This window comes from Suricata suricatta, chromosome 13 (genome assembly GCF_006229205.1).
Source record: "Suricata suricatta isolate VVHF042 chromosome 13, meerkat_22Aug2017_6uvM2_HiC, whole genome shotgun sequence".
NCBI classification, from domain to species: domain Eukaryota; kingdom Metazoa; phylum Chordata; class Mammalia; order Carnivora; family Herpestidae; genus Suricata; species Suricata suricatta.
This window is the reverse complement of record NC_043712.1, coordinates 18,942,675-18,960,701: the sequence shown is the minus strand read 5'-3', so window position 1 is coordinate 18,960,701 and position 18,027 is coordinate 18,942,675. Positions and strand designations below refer to the sequence as shown.

Here is an 18,027-nt window from a genome sequence, read left to right as displayed (position 1 = left end):
AAGCAGCCTGGCAGTTCCCAGGAGCTGGGGGAGGGCGGAATGGGGGGCGAGTGCTTCATGGGCATGAGCTTTCCTTTTGGGGTGATGAAAACACTTTGGAACTAGACACGGGTAGCGCTTGCACATTATAAATATACGGAATGAATGGTTACTTTTAAAATAGTTAATTTGGGGGCGCGTGGGTGGCTCAGTAGGTTAAGCATCTGACTTCAGCTCAGGTCATGATCTGGTAGTCTGTGAGTTCAAGCCCTGAGTCGGGCTCTGTGCTGACAGCTCAGAGCCTGGAGCCTGCTTCGGATTCTGTGTCTCCCTCTCTCTGCTCCTCCCCCGCTCATGCTCTGTTTCTCTCTCAAAAAACTTAAAAAAAAATTTTAAATAGTTAATTTTGGGGCACCTGGGTGGCTCAGTTGGTTGAGTATCTGACTTTAGATTTCAGCTCAGGTCTTGATCTCATGGTTTGTAAGATAGAGCCCCAGGTCGGGCTCCATGTTGACAGCACAGAGCCTGATTGGGATTCTCTCTCTCTCTCTCTCTCTCTCTCTCTCTCTCTCCCTCTCTCTCTCTCTGCCCGCCCTCAGCTCACACACACACTCAAAATAAATAAATAAACATAAATAAAATAGGGGCACTGGGTGGGTTCAATTGGTTAAGAGGCCGACTCTTGATTTCCACTCAGGTCATGCTCTCACAGACGGTTCATGAGTTTGAGCCCTGTGTCAGGCTCTGTGTTCACAGTATGGAGCCTGCTTTGGATTCTGTCTCCCTCTCTCTGCTCCTCCCCCACTTGCTCGATCTCTCTCTCAAAAATAAATAAATGTTAAAAAAATAAATAAAATAGTTAGTTTTCTGTGATGTGCATTTCACCTAAATTTAAAAGAGAGAGAGAGAGTGTGTGTCCACAGAGTGCAGAGGCGTGGAGGCAGGAGGGGGATGGGGAAGCAGTCCCTGGATGGCTGTGGGATGGGGGCAGGGCCCGGGCACTCTGACAGCAGAGCGTGGGCAAGGGGAGGTGGCGTCCAGATCCAGGGGGCCTCTCGGTCCACTCAGGGCATTCCGGGCACAGGATAGCACACTTAGCAGTTTACCTCTGACTTCCTGGGGCAAAGGAGCCAGAAGACGGAGCTTGGCTGCAGAGGGCCCAGTGGCTGGAGAAGGGCTCCCCCTTCCTTCCATCCTCACTCCTTCCCCTCTTTTCCTTTTCTCCCCCTCATCTCTTCTCCCCTCCTTTCCCGCTACAGGCCACAACTCCCATTAGCAGCAATCTCCTCTCATTAGCTCATGCAAAATCCTCCCTCTACAGGTGGGAAAACTGAGGCCCAGAGAGCAGAAGGGCCCTCCTCCGAAGCCACCGACCTGTCAAGACAAGGCTGGGGTGACAGGTCACCTCACGGCCCAGGCCTGGGCTCTTCCCTCCGTGCCGTGGAGACCACGGTGTAGAATCCTAGGCCTCCCTGGGGGGGGAGACGGGTCTGTGGCCCAGCAGCCTCCTGAGCATGTGAGTCTCGGTCAGAGCCTTGATTTATACGGTTGGGAACAGGCAGCCGGCAACTATTTCTGGATAGAACGTTCCCCGGGGAACGGTGCATCGCAAGCAAGGCTGTACCTCCTCAGAGGGCAGGGGTGAGGCAGGGAGGGAATCCCATTCTACCGCCTCTGGCTGTACCCCTGAACCTCCACCAGGGCTCGGGGGGCCTCATCCTCTCCCCTGCCCCCCGTCTTCCTGTCTCCCCCCACCCAGAACTTCCTCCAGATCACCCAGCGGGCCTCCCCACGGCCCCCACCATATATGCCGGACCCCACCCTGGGCTAGAAACTTGGGTGCACATTCTCCACCCGCCCTCCTCCCAAACAGCGAGGCAGGACACAGGAAAAGTATCTTTCAGAAGAGAAAACTGAAGGTTGGCATGGAACAATGGCTTGACTTGAAATTATTCATCTGAGCCAGTGATCTCCAATTCTCAATCACAAAACTCGTCAGAAAAATAGATTTGCTCTTTCACTCTCTTGATACCCTTAGATACATGAGTCCTCATGCTGTTGTATAGAAAAAAATACATATATTAGGAAAAATATATCCAAAAATGAATTCTTAAAAAGATGCAGTAGAAGGGTGCCTGGGTGGCCCGGCCAATTAGACATCGACTCTTGGTTTCAGCTCAGGTCATAGTCTCATGGTTTGTGAGTTCAAGCCCCGTGTTGGGCTCTGCACTGACAGCACGAAGAGTGCTCGGGATTCTCTCTCTCCTCTCTCTGCTCCTTTCTCTCTATCTCAAAATAAATAAACTTAAAAAAAAAAGATGCGATGGAAAAATCTTTTAAAATCTTTTAAAGAGGGGCGCCTGGGTGGCTCAGTCGATTAAGTGTCCGACTTCAGCTCAGGTCATGATCTCACTGTTCATGAGTTCAAGCCCCGTGTCGGGCTCTGTGCTGACAGCTCAGAGCCTGGAGCCTGCTTTGGATTCTGTGTCTCCCTCTTGCTCTGCCCCTCCTCCGACTGCGCTCTCTCAAAAATAAACATTAAAAAAAACATCTTTGAAAGAGAAGCTCTAATCCTTGCTTCCCATAGCCTCCGGGGGGCCAGGGCAGGGGGGCGGCTGTCCCTCTCTTGGGAATCCTTGCTAGTGGGCCTCTAGCTTGAGTGTTCTCAGGAGTACCTAAGAATGCAGATTCCTAGGTCAACCCAAAGAGAGCCTCACTCAGCGGCCCTGGGAGAGGGCCCAGGAATCTGCATTTAAGCACCTGCCCTGGCAAGGCTCACCCCTTCGGGCCCACTCGGCCTTCTGGACCCTGCCTCTTGGAGAGGCATGGGAGGGGCTGAGGGCCACCACGTTTCTCTTCCTGCAATCTCCACTGAGGAAGGGGCCAGGGCGGCATGTGGTTTTTTTTGACTTTTTAAAGGGTTTTTTTCTAGCCACGCCGCAAAGCCGCCTGCCCAATCACAGAGGCCTCTGGGTGCACAGAGAGGAACATCCTGTCTCCCGGGATGACTCAGTCCTCGCTGAGAGCCACCGCGACCAGGGGCAGCTGCACGTCAGAGGCTGCCGCGGTCACCAGCAGGAGCTGAACACGTGTTCCCCAGGCCCGGGAGCCTGGGGGCCTCTCCTGAGCAAGGCCTCTGTCATCCATGCAAGCCCCGGGCCTCGGAGCCTGGTGCCCAGACAGCCACTCAGTGGGTCCGTCAAACACACTTGGGTGCCAAGGACCTGCCCTCACTGGGGGGCAGAGAAAGAGAAGTCGCTGGGCACCTGGATGCCAGGTCCCAGGCCTGGGGCTGTTGCTTCCCAGTCAGCGGCTACGCTCATACTTCCCTTCCTGTAAAATGGAGAGAACACCACCTACTCTTGATCCCGTAAGGACTGCCCGGTGAGGGCGGGCTGGACGGTAGCTAAATGAACCGGGAGGTTCCTGGTTGACTCCGGCTCCTGAAGGCAGCAGCTTGAGAACGGCTAAACGCCCCCTCCTCCATCCTTAGGACCCACCACAGAGTAACACAGATGTATACTGAACACCCAGTGGATGCAAATTAACTTGAAGAAAATCTATGACCTTCTACTGTGTGCCAACCACGAGAGCAGTCACAAGGAGCGCTGAAATGGGTCAGAGTGCTCCGAAGTTTCAATTCCGGCGGGGAGAAGGGAGTGGGTGACAATCCAGAGGGTTATTGATGAAGGAGGCACAAAGCTGGACACAGAGGATGCAGGGGAGAAAGGTGGGGGGAGGCGTTCCAGGCAGAGGGAACAACATAGTCAAAGGCACAGAGGTCTAAAATATGAACAGAACCTGACAGAGAGCTCTGGGCAGGGGTCCTTGAATGGCAAAGGCTAGGTTGTTCCTGTCAGTCTGTATGAAGGCCGCAGGGCGGCTCCTGAAAGCCAGGGGGGTTGGGTGAAGGCCCCAGCCATGCAATGTAGCAGCTGAGCCCACAAAAAGCCCTGAGAGCACTAAATCCCCTCAGGTGCTGGGCTGTCAGGTTCAAGGTCCCTGCGTGAGTGCGTTGGGGAAACCAGCCTCACAGGGAAGCACGACCTCTCCCCTCTCCTTTTGTGTGGCTCCTCTCTCCCTTCCCCTGGCCCTCTCAAGGGTCTATGAGCCCCTTCGGGTCTCTTTCTCCAGTTCCCAAGTGGGTCGGCCACCGCTCCCCTCCACAGGGTTCCTCTGCCCGCCTCAGCACCCCCAATTGAGGACCCTCGTCTTTCTGGCTCAATCTCTCAGGCTCTCCTATGCCAACGGCAGCCATGCAGCCCACCTCTGCCTCCGCAAGCACCTCTGAGGCCCCTTCTAATCCAGCCAGGGCTGTGCTTTCTCCCTGCTCCTACGTCCACCCTCACATCTCCCCACTTGAGAAAACTGAGTCGTTGAGAGCTGGCTGGCTCTCACAAGACCTCGAGGACAGGAAGCACGGTCCCGAGATTCAAACCTAGGGATCAGAACTCTGAAACCAAGTCCATCAGACTTGGGGGGAGGATGGGAGGAAGGGGAAGGAAGACTACCCATAGCAGGTGACAGGGCCCCTCCCTGAGCTAAGGGCCCCAAACTCAGCTGCCCTCTGGAAGGGCATAGACCTACGGTACTCAAGGGGTTCCCAGCAAAAACCTAGTCCCTTGTGGAAGCACCAGCTGGATGCATTCCCTCCTGTCCCCTGCTCTCTCCACATAGAGGCCGCAGAGAAAGAGGAAGGGTACCCTTGGCTGCTGCTGAAGAGCTGGGCTGTGCCTGCTCCTCCCTTGGCCCTTACAGAAGGGGCTCACTCTTTAGTGGGGACCCCCTGCTGCCTCCCTGCCTGCCCCTCATCTGAGCATCACCTCTGAGGCCCCTTAGCAGCCCAGGGACTAACTCTGCATGTGCTGGTGAGGATGCCCTGGGCACAGCGAGGGACCAGCGCTTGTCCAAGTTCACAGACATCAGAATCAGAGCTCAGGCCTGGGATCCAGCACCCGGAAGCTTGACGAAATCCCCTTGAAATCCACCCATGCCCCGGGGGGGGGGGGGGCGGACTCCCAGAGCTGGGACCAAAGTAGTAACAGCTGCCACAGCTGTAACTTCCTGGCTGGGCTGGTCCAGCTGCCCTGACTGTCCCAGAGAGTCCCTGACTGGCCAGCCAAGAGGGAAGGCGGCCTCTCCTGCCCTCCTCACTCCCTTACCTCTCTCGGGCACCACCGCCGTCCTGCTGGCCCAGGCTCAGGGGACCTGCCCATGAGGTCTTTGTTCCAAACCTGGGGCGCCCCCCGCCTCCATGGCGCCCTGGCCCGCCTCCAGGCCGCTCTGCCAGCCGGAGCAGCATCGCTCCCCACCTCTCCCCGCCCCTGCTGCGGCTGAGGCCGCCTCGCCTGGGCAGGAAGCGCCCAGCCCGATTTCCTACAAGTGTTTGTCAGAAGGAGGGGGCTCTGCGAGAGCACAGTGAGAGTCAGCAGGCGGAGCTTAACCCCTTGCAAGCTCTGGACTTGCAGAGACACCCAGCCTCAGGGATTGGGACCATCTCTGCCAACGTTACAGACCGAGGACACTGAAGTTCCAGAGAAGGTCAGAGGCTGGGCCAAGGTCACACAGCATGCGCAGCCCGGAGCCTGGGAGGAGGCCTCCAACAGCGTTAGCCCTCAGGGCGCCTTTTCGGTAGCCTTTACCCTCAAGGGCATGGCCTTGGCTCAGACTCCCTCCCTCACCAGGCCCTGGTGCTCGTTCGCACGACGTGGGTTCAGCCTGGATGCGTGCTTGGCACCCTTGCAGCTCTGACTTTGTCTGCTTTCCTGCAACCCAATGCCTCGGGGAGGCCGCAGCGCCCCCTGCCGTCCCACCACCGTCCTCCCCTACCCTGGGCCCCGTGGCTACAGTGGGATTTGGTAGGCAGCCTGGGAGGAGGGGCAGTGACTGATGCCTGATGTGGTGAATTTCCCCTGTTGCCCCCAGAGATTATCAGAGAGCAAGTGACCTTTCCCCAAGTTTCCCTCATCCCATTTGTTCATCTGACAGGTACTTGCTGCGTTCCGACTGCCTGCTGGGTGCTTTTCAGGGTACTGGGAATATGCAAGGCCAAGTCCTTGCTCCACTCCACCGGAAACACGGCCAATAAACAAACGTGGAGAGAGGGATGGGTAAAATCGACAGGGGTGCAACGGAGCCCTGATCCATGTCCCAGGCTGCTGTGGGTAAAGCCTGGTGCCTGGGGCTCACTCAGACCAACAGAACCAGTCTCTGGGCATTGGCAATGTTAAAGTGTTCCAGGTGACCAGCATCTGTGGCCCGGAGAGGAAGGGGTTCGAGCGGAAGGTTTGGGATGGCCAGGAAGGTCTCCTTGAGAAGGTGACATTCGAGTAAGGGACTGAAGACAGAGGCAGGAATGAGTCCCAGGAAAGGCAGGCAGCAGATTATTCGGGAAGGGCAAGTGCAGAGGGCAAGGTGGGAACCAGCTGGGCTGTGTACCCGGAGCAGAGTGAGCCAAGAAGGAGAGGCAGGAGCGGGGGCCGAGGGTCTGGCTCCCCACGCTGGCCCCACGGAAGGTCCAGGTGTTCTGATTCAGGAAACAAAAAGAAAAAGGAAAAACTCAGGCCTCTGTATGGTCCAAAAAGCCCTCCAGGCAATTGACGGAGCAGCCAGATTTGGAAACCAGCAGGGAAGGAAGATGGGTCCTGAGTCCGTGTCGACCTAGGTTCCAATCCCAGCCCACCTCTTGCCAGCTCTCTGACCTTGGAGGTCTCACTGCTCTCGGCCTGTGTCTTCATCTGTAAAACAGGGGTAAGAAGTATAGCCACCCCTCAGGGCTACTGCCCAGTCAAGGAGGTTACAACCTGTGAACTGCAGAGCTGGGGCTGGAACACAAATGAGTGAGGAAAGGAAGGAATAATGAACGGACTTTCCTAAGGCTAGCTTGTGAGCATCTGGCAAAGCCAGAGCCGGAGCCAGAGGCCCTCATCCAGCGATCACCCCGCCCCCCGCCCTCTTCCCTGCCTCCTGCACACATCTGGGTGGTTAGGCTCTCCCGGCAGCCCCCAGCCCCCAGCCCGATGTGGAGCAGGGCCAAACCCTAATGAGGCCCCTCCCCGCCAGTTCTGGTGACCATGTGGGCCATTGTGCGAGGGGCGGGCTTCCCTGACGGCCTGTCACTCACCCACCCCCCTCCCTGGTCATTAACCCAGGCAGCACTGCCATCAACGCCAGGTGGCTGCCGCTGCCAGCACGCCCCCATGTCCCCCAGATAACCCCAAATCCACCTTAGGGGCAGCCGCCTGACACCAAGGAAAGCAGCCCCCCAGCACACTGTTCCGTCTCCCTGCCCCCCAGACCCCCCAGCCTCACCAACTCCCCCAACCCCCTGTCTTTATCCCTTCTTGGCACACCATCTCCACCACCCACCACGGCCCGAATTCCTTAAAGCAACACCTCCCCCAGTGACCTCATGACGTTGCCACCCCCCAAACCTGCCCCATCTCTCCCCTGGGGGCGAGGGGGGAACACAAGTGACCATCCCTCTCCCTTACACCCCATAAACAATCCTATTGTTTTCATTTCCTCAATCTCACCAGAACCTGCCCCATCACTGCATCCACACGTGGCTCCTGCCGCCACCTCTTCTGGAAAGCTCTTGGCCCCTCCAATCCATCCCTCACCCCGCACCATGGCGATCGGTCCAAACAGAAGCATGCAAACACGGCCTGTCTGGGCTGCAAATGCTTCTATCCTGCCCGCTGCTCGGACAAAGAAGTGAAGAAGGTGCTGGTCCAGCCTCTCCCCGTCCTCCCTGCCCCCACCATCTCCACCCTCCGCAGGGTGCTCCCCACTGTTCCTAGGACAAATGTGTAGTGCTGCTGCTCAACACCCAGCCCCACTTCTCCCTGGGAACCTCCAGGCAACCTGTAGACTTACCCCACATGCCCTCCCTGGGGATCCATGTGGAATTAATTAGACCTCAGTCAGGTCTGTCTTTCTGGTGATTGGGAACTCTGAAGTGCTCCCCATTATATGCCCAGGGCCCAACAGGGGGCTGGACACATAGTAGGAGCACCGTAAATATACACTGGATGATCCACTGAATCTAGTCGGTTGCCTGTGGGGTGGCTAGGGCCATAGCTATGGCTATGGGCTGTGACATCCCCATTTTACAGGAGGGTAAACAGAGGCCCAGAGAGCCCTAGCCACGTGCCTGCAATCACACAGCTGGTGCGTGCCAGGACAGAGTGAAGCCCCCAGTCATCCACCTCTTAATGACAATGCTCAGTGCTCACACCGTTGCAGCCTGCAGAGATAATTAATACCTGCGTGCGATAAAATTGGGAGGAAAGCTTATTACCAACTAATTGCGATTCACGAAGCCAATGTTCTAAATCGATAATGAGGCTCTGGTTCCACACAGAGCCTTTCAGGGGCCTTTTCTTTTTCTTTCTTTTTTAAAAATTTTTATATATTTATCATTTTGAAAGAGACAGGCAAAGGGGCGAGAGAGAAGGAGAGAGAGGATCCCAAGCAGGCTGCATGCTATCAGCTCAGAGCCTGATGCGGAGCTCGAACTTACGTACTTCGTGTGAGATCACGATCTGAGCTGAAATCAAGAGATGGATACCCTCAGGGACTTTTCTAAACTGCTTTCTTGTCCTTCATTGCACTAGATGCTTTAAGAATAGGCTTGAAAAGTGGGCAGGACAGGAGCTGAGACCCAGAGATGGGGAAGTGATTAGGTTCTGGTCACCCAACATAAACAAAGCAGCCACACAGTCCTTTGGTCCCCCCAGCACTGAGTGCTTTTACCAGAAGCGTGCTGGCCCATAGACTGCTGTATCTGCACAGCCCTGCCTTCCTGGCCGCAGGGGCCCAGCCACCCACTTCTTGTCCTCCCTCCACGTTCCCTCTGGAGCCCCACCTAAGTGCCCAGGACGCCTTTCTTGGTGCTGCCCAGGACATGGCCTGGGCCTGGGGTGGGCCTTGCTTGTTGGCGTGACCAGCCTTCAACACAACATCCTGAGGCCCAGAGGTACAGTAAGGCCACAAGGCTACCCAGCCATGGGGGAAAATTGGGGGCTTGGCAACTTTGGAATTCATGAGGACTCCCTTCCTTGGGAAGGAAATGAAACCTCTGCTTAAGGTCATCCCCTCCTGCTGGCCCCAGCTGTCTGTCCTCAGAGCCCGCAGGGAGTTTGGGTGGTAGGTGAGGTGGCCAGGACGCTGGCCGAGAAGAGCTGGGGAAGCAGAGACCCATGTCACAGCCTGAGTGTCACTGAGCAAGGGCCTTCCCCTCTCTTAGCCTGGAAATCTTGAGGCTTAATGAGATTACTTCTGAGGTGTTCAGAAATGACCTTCAAGCACTAAATCTCCTGGGTTCTTTGATTCCACCTGCCAACACGGGTAGAAACTCCATGGTGATGGGAGGCTGTAGGGTACAGGCGGGGGGAGGAGGGGCTTATGGAATATGTGCTTCGTGGGCAGAGATCTCCAGGTTCTCTTTGAAAGCTGTGTGGCCTTGGGCAAGTGGCTTAACTTCTCTGAACCCCGGATTTCTTTTCTGTAAAATGCGGAGGATACTGACTTCATAGAACAGTCGGGATGATAAATGAGGCTCTGTGCCTCAAGTCCTGGGCCACGGCCCAGCTGGCGCTGAGCTCATGAATAAATGACTTTGGCCATATCCGTGAAACGCCCATATGGCCTGCTCCCTACAGGACCGAGTTTAATTTTCCTGGCTCTGAGCTTCCCTACTATGAGCCCCAGCCCCAGCTCTGGGTCTTCTACAGAAAAAGGGACGGCCAGCTCTCCCAAGTGCAGAGAAATGCTGTCATTTCCCTGGGACCTCCAAGCGATCCCAGGGCTCACTGGTCCAGGCAGAACAGTGTCTTCGCCCTGAACAGTTAAGGAGGTGAGGACCCAGGACTTCCTCAGCCAGCCGCAGCACGGGTGAGGAGAGGGGTGTGGCCATACGGAGGAAAACACACACACACACACAGACACACAGACACATCAGCACTTGCACACACAGACACCCACACTCTTGAATTCACGCTCCAGGAAGAGTCCAACAACAACAAAAATGAATGCACTGCTACAGCAAGGCTATACTGCGTGCCTATCACGTAAAGGCCTTCCGATGGATGAGGATGTCACTGTTTCACACTTATGCCAATCCAAGAGGCGGGACTATCTTACCCGTGTCACAGGAGAGGAAGCTGGCTTTGAACCAAGCCGTGCGAAGGCAGACGGCACAGGCTGAAGTACCCGTAACTGAACTGTGCAGCCCGTGAAAAGATTGAAAGCAACCTTGGTGTCCAGTACTAGGGGATCACTGAGATAAAGTATGATATTTCTGTTCAAAGGGATAGCGTGCAGCTGTTAGCAGTCCTGCTGTGGAAGGGGGTGCAGGGGTGCAGGGCGGTGCGACACGCCGAGGGAACGAGCCACTTATAAAATCATCTGTATCCAGTCTGAGTCCATTACAGAGAAAGAACAGTAACATATGGAGGAAGAGATGGAAACGAGGGAGGGAAACGAGAGAGAGAGGGGGCGGCGCTCTTCAATGTTTATAGTAATTAGAACTAAGTAATTCGATTATAGGCAAGTGTACTCTTTTTCCTTATGTGTATTTTCTAAAAATAACAGCTGCTTTAAAAATGAGAGTAAAATGAATGTTCGCTGTTCTTAAACAACAACAATAACAACACAGCAAAACAAACAAAGCCACCACCGCACACCTGGGTAGTGGGTTCACTCTGACGAGACCTTGGGCACGCCCTGCCTCGGTTTCCCTGCCAGTGCCAAGCCGGGAAGAGTGGTTAGGCGCTTTGAGGCCCTTCGGAGCGCTGGCACTCTGTGATAGTCCGTAATTCCCTTCCCACACAATCGCTCTTCCTCTTTTCTCTTTAAAGGTTTGTATTTATTTATTTATTTATTTAGAGAGGGAGCACAGTGGGGGAGGAGCAGAGAGAGAGAGAGAGAGGGAGAGAGAGGGAGAGAGAGAATCCCAAGCAGGCCCCACACTGTCAGTGCCTGAACCCACATGAACCGTGAGATCATGACCTGAGCCGAAACCGAGTCGGACACCCAACCGACTCAGCAACCCAGGTGCCCTCCCTTCCGCTTTTCAAACTCTGATACGACATGCTCTTTTCTGCACATTTGTGCAACATGTGGGGACATATGAAAATCAAGAAAGGGAAGGGAAGGGATCCAAGCCCTACTCACTCAACATTTTGGGGCATGACATGTGTTGTCGGATCGTATTCTCACAATCAGGCATTTAACAGACAAGGAAAGGCCCAGAGAGGTTATACAACTTGCCCGTAGTCACACAGCATATGACAGGCAGAGCTGGATCTGTACCCACAAGAACAGTATTGCCCTCTGAATGCATCCATGACCTAGAGGGGAGCTGAGTGCAGCCTCCTGGCCCTTGAATCCCTCCTGGTCCTTGGCCCTTGCCTGAGGACTCAAGACTCCAAGAAGACTGCCGGCCGGGCATCCCACTCTGGCCCTGATCACCAGCCCCTCCCCCGGAATGGGGGGTGCTGGCAAGGACCTAGGGGCCCAGTGGGGGATCAGGCCTGGGAGCAAGGGGTCGCTCTTGACAACCACACCAGAGTTTGGCCGGCACTTGGCAAGGAGATGGGAATGAAAGAGGGACGCAGGAATTAAAACCGTAAGGGGTTGGGGACAGAAAGGCCTGAGTCCAGATCTGGTGGCTCTTCCAAACCCCTGATGCCCTCGTCTACAGACTGAGGGGAACACTTTCCTCAGAGGCATGCATGCAAAGTAAGGGGACAGGGTGTTCACAACCCCCGGGCACACAGGACGTGCTCCAGGCACACAGGAGGGGCGCTGGGCGCCTCCTCTGGGCTCCCGGGTCTGCCGGAGCCTCTTCCCAGTCGCCCCGCCCCCAGCTCAGCCTCTAATAATCCCTTGGGCGTGCGCTGCTGGCTAAATCTTCCCAGAGCATCACTCTGGTCAAGCCTTTCCCTGCCTAAAGACCAGCTGATGGCTGCTGTCACTGTCGGGTTAAAGGCCAGACACTTTGGCCCCACATTCAGGCTCAAACTGACCTGTTCCTCAGTCAGAGGGTCGCTGCAAGGCTCCCCGTCTCAGACAGGATTTCCATCTCAAATACCACGCTTCAGGGGAGCCTTCTAGCCTGGTGCCCCTGGGGCCTCCTGCCCTGCCAGGAGCCCTCCACCTGCTGGCCGCCACGCACAGCAAAGCTGGCCTTTATCCCACAGCACCCTTCACATGCGGCTCTCTTAAAAAAAAAGCCTGATCTGTGGCCTGATTTGCTATTTTCCATAGTGTAAATACCCATATTAAGGCCAATTTCAAGCTACCGATGTGGTATCACTAGCACAGCAGTGGAAAGAGACGCACCTAATCAGCTCACACACCCCTGTACATACCAAAGTAAGGACCGACCAACGCAGTGAAAAGCTGTGTGACCTCAGGTGAGTGACTTAAACTCTCTGAACCTCAGGCTTCTCATTCGTAGAATGAGGACAGCAACACCCACTTCATGGCAACAATGTGAACACTAAGGGATGGAATCTAGGCGATCACCTGCTATGTGTAGGACTCTGTCCTGGGTACCAAGGAGGTGACTGGTGACAATAGTCCCTGCTCTCCCACACCTCAGTAATCACAGTAAAACCCGTGGCACAGGGGCTAGAATATAGCACTCAGTAACTCAATACTATTGTTATTGTTGTTACTTCTTTTCTCTGGGCCTCAGTTTCCTCATCTCCAAACGCGGAATGTGGGCTTAGCAAAACTTTCTATGATGCCACCTTACGTCAGCTGTAAAGCGGCACTGGAGTGGGTATTCCCATTTAACAGAGAGGAAAACTGAGGCTTTCAGAATGGAAGTCAGGCTGGGGATTCTAACCAAGGTCTTTCTGATGCTCCATCTCCAGATTGGTCCCACCTCCCAGGACTGAGGAAACAGAAAAAGGACCTGGCATTTGCTTGGTGATGCAGCTGGGTGCTTTAAAAATACTCCCTTCCCCCCTCCTGGGGATAAACTGAAAAGTCCCTGGCACGCACCAGTTTCCAAAATACCCTCTCGGCATGACAGCGACGGTGCCAGGACCATCCCCAGCATCTCTGGTAGCCCCAGCCCTGGTGTTTCTGGAAGAGTGTGCCTGCAGGCTGGTGGGAGCTGATGAAATCCCCACGCAAGACACAGCCCACGTCACACGTTTCAGACGCAAACCACTGGACTTCGGGGAGGCAAAGGCCCCAGGTTGGGCACCTTCTCCTTCCTGCAGAAGAACTGGAAATAAAACTCGAATAGTCCCCCCAAAAACCATGGGGTCTATCTCCCGGAACTAGACGTAAGCCCCCTCAGATTCTGCTTTCTTGACAAAACAAGACCCACAGTCAAACAATAAAACCCACCAACCCCAAGGAGGCGCCTGGTAAATTCTCTTGGGAAGTCCCTGGAGGCATCTAACCTCAGTCCTTCATGCTTTGGTTTCAACAATTTCTTCTTCCGATCCGGAGGACAGAAACAATGTCTCTTTTCTCTAGCACCCTTCTGGGCTCAGAGCTCCAGCAACTTTCCCTTCCAACTTTATCACTGAGAAGAGCTTCTGAAAGGTAGGTAATGATCCTCTCCAACCTGTCATTTCTTTCAACAATAGCGGGGGTAGAGGAGGAGGGAAGAGCCTCCTCCAAGGTCGCACGCCACCGCGGGTGCCAGCCACATCACCCTGGGGAGCGGCCGGCTCTGCGCCTGCCCTGCCGTGCCCTTAGGCAAGACGCGCCCCACCTCCGGGCCTCAGTCTCCCCATCTGTGTACTGAGAAAGCCTGGCCTGATTTCTCAGTCCGTTCCAGCTCCGACCACTGTGGAGCTGCCCATCCTCCCTGCCGGCCCTTCTCTGTCCCCATCCCCCTTGCCAAAAAGAGGAAAAGAAACTTGCGTTAGGCGTCCGGGGAGGGTGCGCGGCTCCGAGTTGTCAGGCTGCGCGGGTTGTTGCCGGGTGAACCAGAATCTCACACAAATCCCGAGACAGAGAAGTCCCACCTCCCCCGTAACCACAGCTACCCGGGCCACACCTCCAGCCCAAACACCGCCCGAGGCCCTGCCAAGGACCACCCCCGATACCCGTGGGACCTCTCCCCGCCCGGCGACCAGCCCCAGCTGGAGGGAGCGTAAAGGCCAACGCCCCCATTGTGCGGAGGTGGAGACTGAGGCCGGAGGTGGCGCCCGCGGAACCCCGCGGCCGGCGGGGTGAGGACTGGACCCTCAGCGCGCGTCCAGGATTCCCTCCCATTCCCGGAGCGGCGATCGGTCTTCTTCCCGGGCGCGTGGGGTTTCCACGTGGGAGAGACAGAAAGCAGCGCAGTCCCTGTGGATCGGAGCCCGTCGGCGCGGTCCACCACTCTCCTCCCCATTCCCCAGACAGAGAAACTGAGACCCAGCGAGGGACCGGCCCCAGCCCGGGACCCGCCGCGAGCCCCACCCCGCGCCTCACCTGCTGGCCGTCGCCGCGCGCCCGTGGTTTCCTGGAGTTGAGCGGCAAACAAAGGCCTCCAATCCCGGCGCGGGGCGGGGCGGCGATTTTTTGCTTAATCCCCGAGGCGGGCCTGTGACGGGCGGGGAGGGCCCAGGGAGGCGGGGCCTCAGGATGCTACACCAATCGCAGAGGCGGCCGCCTGCGGCCCGCCCCCAGGGACCGGGACTGGGCTCCGGCCCTGAAAAGTTCACATCTGGCGGGTTCCGGTCCTTCCTGGAACCCGCCCGAGTGCGGGCCGGAGCCTGCGGCCCAGAGCTACGACATTTGTGCAAGGTTGCACAGAGCCACGATGAGAAAGACACCACGAACTTTCATAGCTGGGACGGACTGCTTCGTGACAGTATAATAATAATAATAATAATAAACAACTTTTTTTGAGCACTTACATGTCAACACCTGTTGTGAGCCCATTTCGCTCCCTCCTCTCCTATGAGGTAGGTGCGTGTTGTCACCACTAAGTATGTGCTAGTCCAAAAAACCATTAATTAGCAGGTGGGAAAAGCCAGGTCTCCTGAGGGACAAGCACTTGCCCAAAGTCGGGCGGTGAGCACAGGACAGAAATGATCCGTTGTCCACTGAGAGGTCACCCTGAAGGATGGCGGTGTAAAGTGTCGAACTGGCCTAGGCTCCCGCCCCAGTTCTGCCGCTGGCTGCCACCAAAGGGATCCCTGACGCCAGCCTACAGAGCTGCTGAGGGGAGGAAATAAAGAACCAAGTCCAGAAGGAAGAAACCAATGGCACTCATTTAAAGAGCTCCTCCACCAGCCCTGTTTCACCAGGGGTTGACTGCTCCCAAGGCAGGAAGACTCTTGCAGGAGGAGGCCCTGCATCCGGATGCGTTGCAGCCAGTTCTCTCTCCTCTTGGAAGAAAGCTCTTCCCACTTCTCCAGAGTGCCTGAGTTTCCCCCACACGTACCCAATAATAATCACAGCAGCAGCTTCTATTTACTGAAAGTGTACTCTGTGCCAGCAACTAACATTTTAGCAAATCCTAATAATCTACAAGTTAGGTTAATATCTATGCTCCCCATTTAAAGACGATGAAATGGAAGCTCAGAGAGGTTAAATGACTTGCCCCAGATCACACAGCCAGGAACTAGTAGAGGTGGAATTTGGTTCCGGGTGTCAGACTCTGAAGTGTGGACCCGCTGAGCGGTACCTTGTTCTCCATCCGTGTACTCCTCACATTGGGCTATTCTATCCCTCACCAAGGTAATTTGAAGGCCAACTCGGTACTTGCCTGGGTGAACTCTGGCTCTGGCCCCAAACTCACCCTCTTCTTGCCTTCTTCTTCATCTAGCAGCAAACTCTGAGATGTTATGGCAGTACTGTCCCCACACTAGCCACTGCCCGAATTCTGGCATCACCAATAAAGACGTGAGGGCCACAGGAACCTGTGGCCAGGGTGGACCTCTGTCCCCTCCTCCCTCCTCCATTATTCAGAGCCGCCCTAGCCCATGGTACTGGGTCCCTCCAGGAGACAGCAGGACACCTGCTTGTCTTTGGCTTCACTACATGGACTTCAGGCAGCCGTACACCCACATTTGGCCTCTACCACTCACCAGCTATGTAACTTTGGTCAGGAAACTTGACCTTTCTAAGCCCACTGACAAAGGAATCTGTTGTTGTTGTTGTTTAATTTTTTTATGTTTATTTATGTCCAAGAGAGAGACAGAGCACAAGCAGGGGAGGGACAGAGAGAGAGGGAGACAGAGCATCCAAAGCAGACTCCAGGCTCCGAGCTGTCAGCAAAGAGCCCGATGCAGGGCTCGGGCCCACAGAACGCGAGATCATGACCTGAGCCGAAGTCAGATGCTTAACTAACTGAGCCACCCAGGTGCCCCAAAGGAATTTGTTTTAAGTTTATTTAAAATTCCACTGGGGAGGGGGATCCCTAATGCCCAATGGGCCACAGCCCCCAAGTCAGGGCCAAGAATTCTAGAAACAACAGCTCCAGAAACTCATTCTTGTCCTACTTCCTCAGAGTACAAACTTGAGGCAGTAGCCAGCAGCTGCTGGGCACTCTCTTGTCTCCTGGAGTTGGCCTGAGTGGAAAGATGGCCAGGTCAAGGCACTGGAGGGCACGACCTGCCCCACAGGTCATGGAGCAGGTCAGTGACTGGCCTGAAATTCACCATGGGCTGGGGATAGACTGCTGCACACGGTTCAGAACAAGATGCACAAGGGCGGCTAAAGCTTGCAAAGGTGTGGCGTTCCTAAGGCGGGAGGACCCTCGGTGCACCATGAACATCGTCTGGATTGTACTCATCGTCCTAGGGCTGACTCTGTGCCCGGCGCGGGGACCCACACGCAACACCCCAGTCTCTGCCGCAGCAAGTAGCAGTATCCATTGCAGTATCCTGTGGCGGTTGTAACAAATTATCGCCAGTTCATGGCTTAAAGCTGCACTAATTTGTTCTCTTACAAAGAGAGGCCAAGAGTCCACAATCAGTCTCAAGGGGCTCATGTCAAGGTGTCAGCGGGGTAGGTTCCTCTGCCCCCTCTGAGGGGAGACTCTCCCTGATTCTCCCAGCGGCCAGCGGTCACCTGTATTCCTGGCTGGTGGTCCCTCCCTCCATCTCCAGGGCACATCGCAGCCTTTTTGCGGGCAGCACAGCCCTGTTCCCTCCTCCGTATCAAGTCCCTGCCGCCCTCTTACAAAGACCCCTGGGATTACATTAGGCCCCGCCCAGAAAATCCAGCATAACCTCCCTGTCTAAAGACCTCAATCCCATTTGCCAAGTCCCTTCACCATATAAGGTAACACTCACAGGTTCCAGGAACCTGGATATCTTCGGGGCCATTATTCAGCCTGCCACACCCATTTTCCAGATGGGGAATTTGGGGCTAGAAAGGTGAGATCACTTGCCCATGACCAGGCAGGATTTGGCATCTGATGCCTGGAGATCTGGGGCCTGACAGCCAGGGGGAAATTATTCCCTGCAGGGTTAATGGGACTGGGGAGTCCCCCAGGAAGGCCTGGGGCTAGGGCTTGAGGGATATTGGCTGCCCCTCTGGCCTAAGGGGGTCTCCTTGGGCTGGGGAGGGGATGGGAGCAGTAAAAGTAAGATCTGGTGCAGGTCTGTGGACTTGACTGCTCCTAACCCATCTCTAGTGGACCTCTGGACACCGGGCTGGATGAAGCAGGGCTTCTCAGACCCTCCTTATTCCAGAGAAACCGTGGGGGCAAAGGAAACGGGCCCTGGGGTCTATAGCAGACCATTTTTTGCCCCCCTCCCTTCCCTGTCCCCTCCACGTGATTTTGCTTCTAACACCCTCACCCCCACACCACATCCCCCGCCCCACCCTTGGCTCCTAGAACAGCTTGGCCTGCACAGAGATTGTGATTGGGAATTTACTGCCTCTAACCTTTCCCCTCCCCAGGCCTCGTCCAAAGACTGACAGCATGAAGGCCCTGTCACCGTGTCCTGAGTGGGGACAGCTCTGGCCCCATCTTCTACTCCAGAGTCCCCTGTGGGATCAGGCTGCAGCCACCCTCCCGGGATGTCGCCTCAAATCCCACCCTGCTCAGCTTCCTCCTTTTCCCCCTCCGGA

General features: G+C 55.6%; 1 protein-coding gene and 1 long non-coding RNA gene across 5 annotated transcripts in view; one reads left to right on the top strand and one right to left on the bottom strand.

Moving 5' to 3' along the window:
- Positions 1-14,497, bottom strand: part of AKNA (AT-hook transcription factor) — a 53,417-nt gene extending 38,920 nt beyond the window's left edge. The window contains exon 1 of one of the 4 annotated variants that reach the window (XM_029920577.1): positions 14,431-14,497. The gene's annotated coding sequence lies outside the window, so the exon portion shown is untranslated. Of the gene's footprint in view, positions 1-5,141; positions 5,730-6,680; positions 6,880-13,406; positions 13,815-14,430 lie in introns of those variants that run through there. The other 3 variants (XM_029920580.1, XM_029920579.1, XM_029920576.1) reach the window with 3 other exon arrangements.
- On the top strand, positions 13,427-14,857 carry LOC115276547. The gene is made up of 2 exons (XR_003901993.1): positions 13,427-13,551; positions 13,997-14,857. It is a non-coding gene; the product is annotated as an uncharacterized LOC115276547 (long non-coding RNA).
- The last annotated feature ends 3,170 nt before the right edge of the window (positions 14,858-18,027 follow it).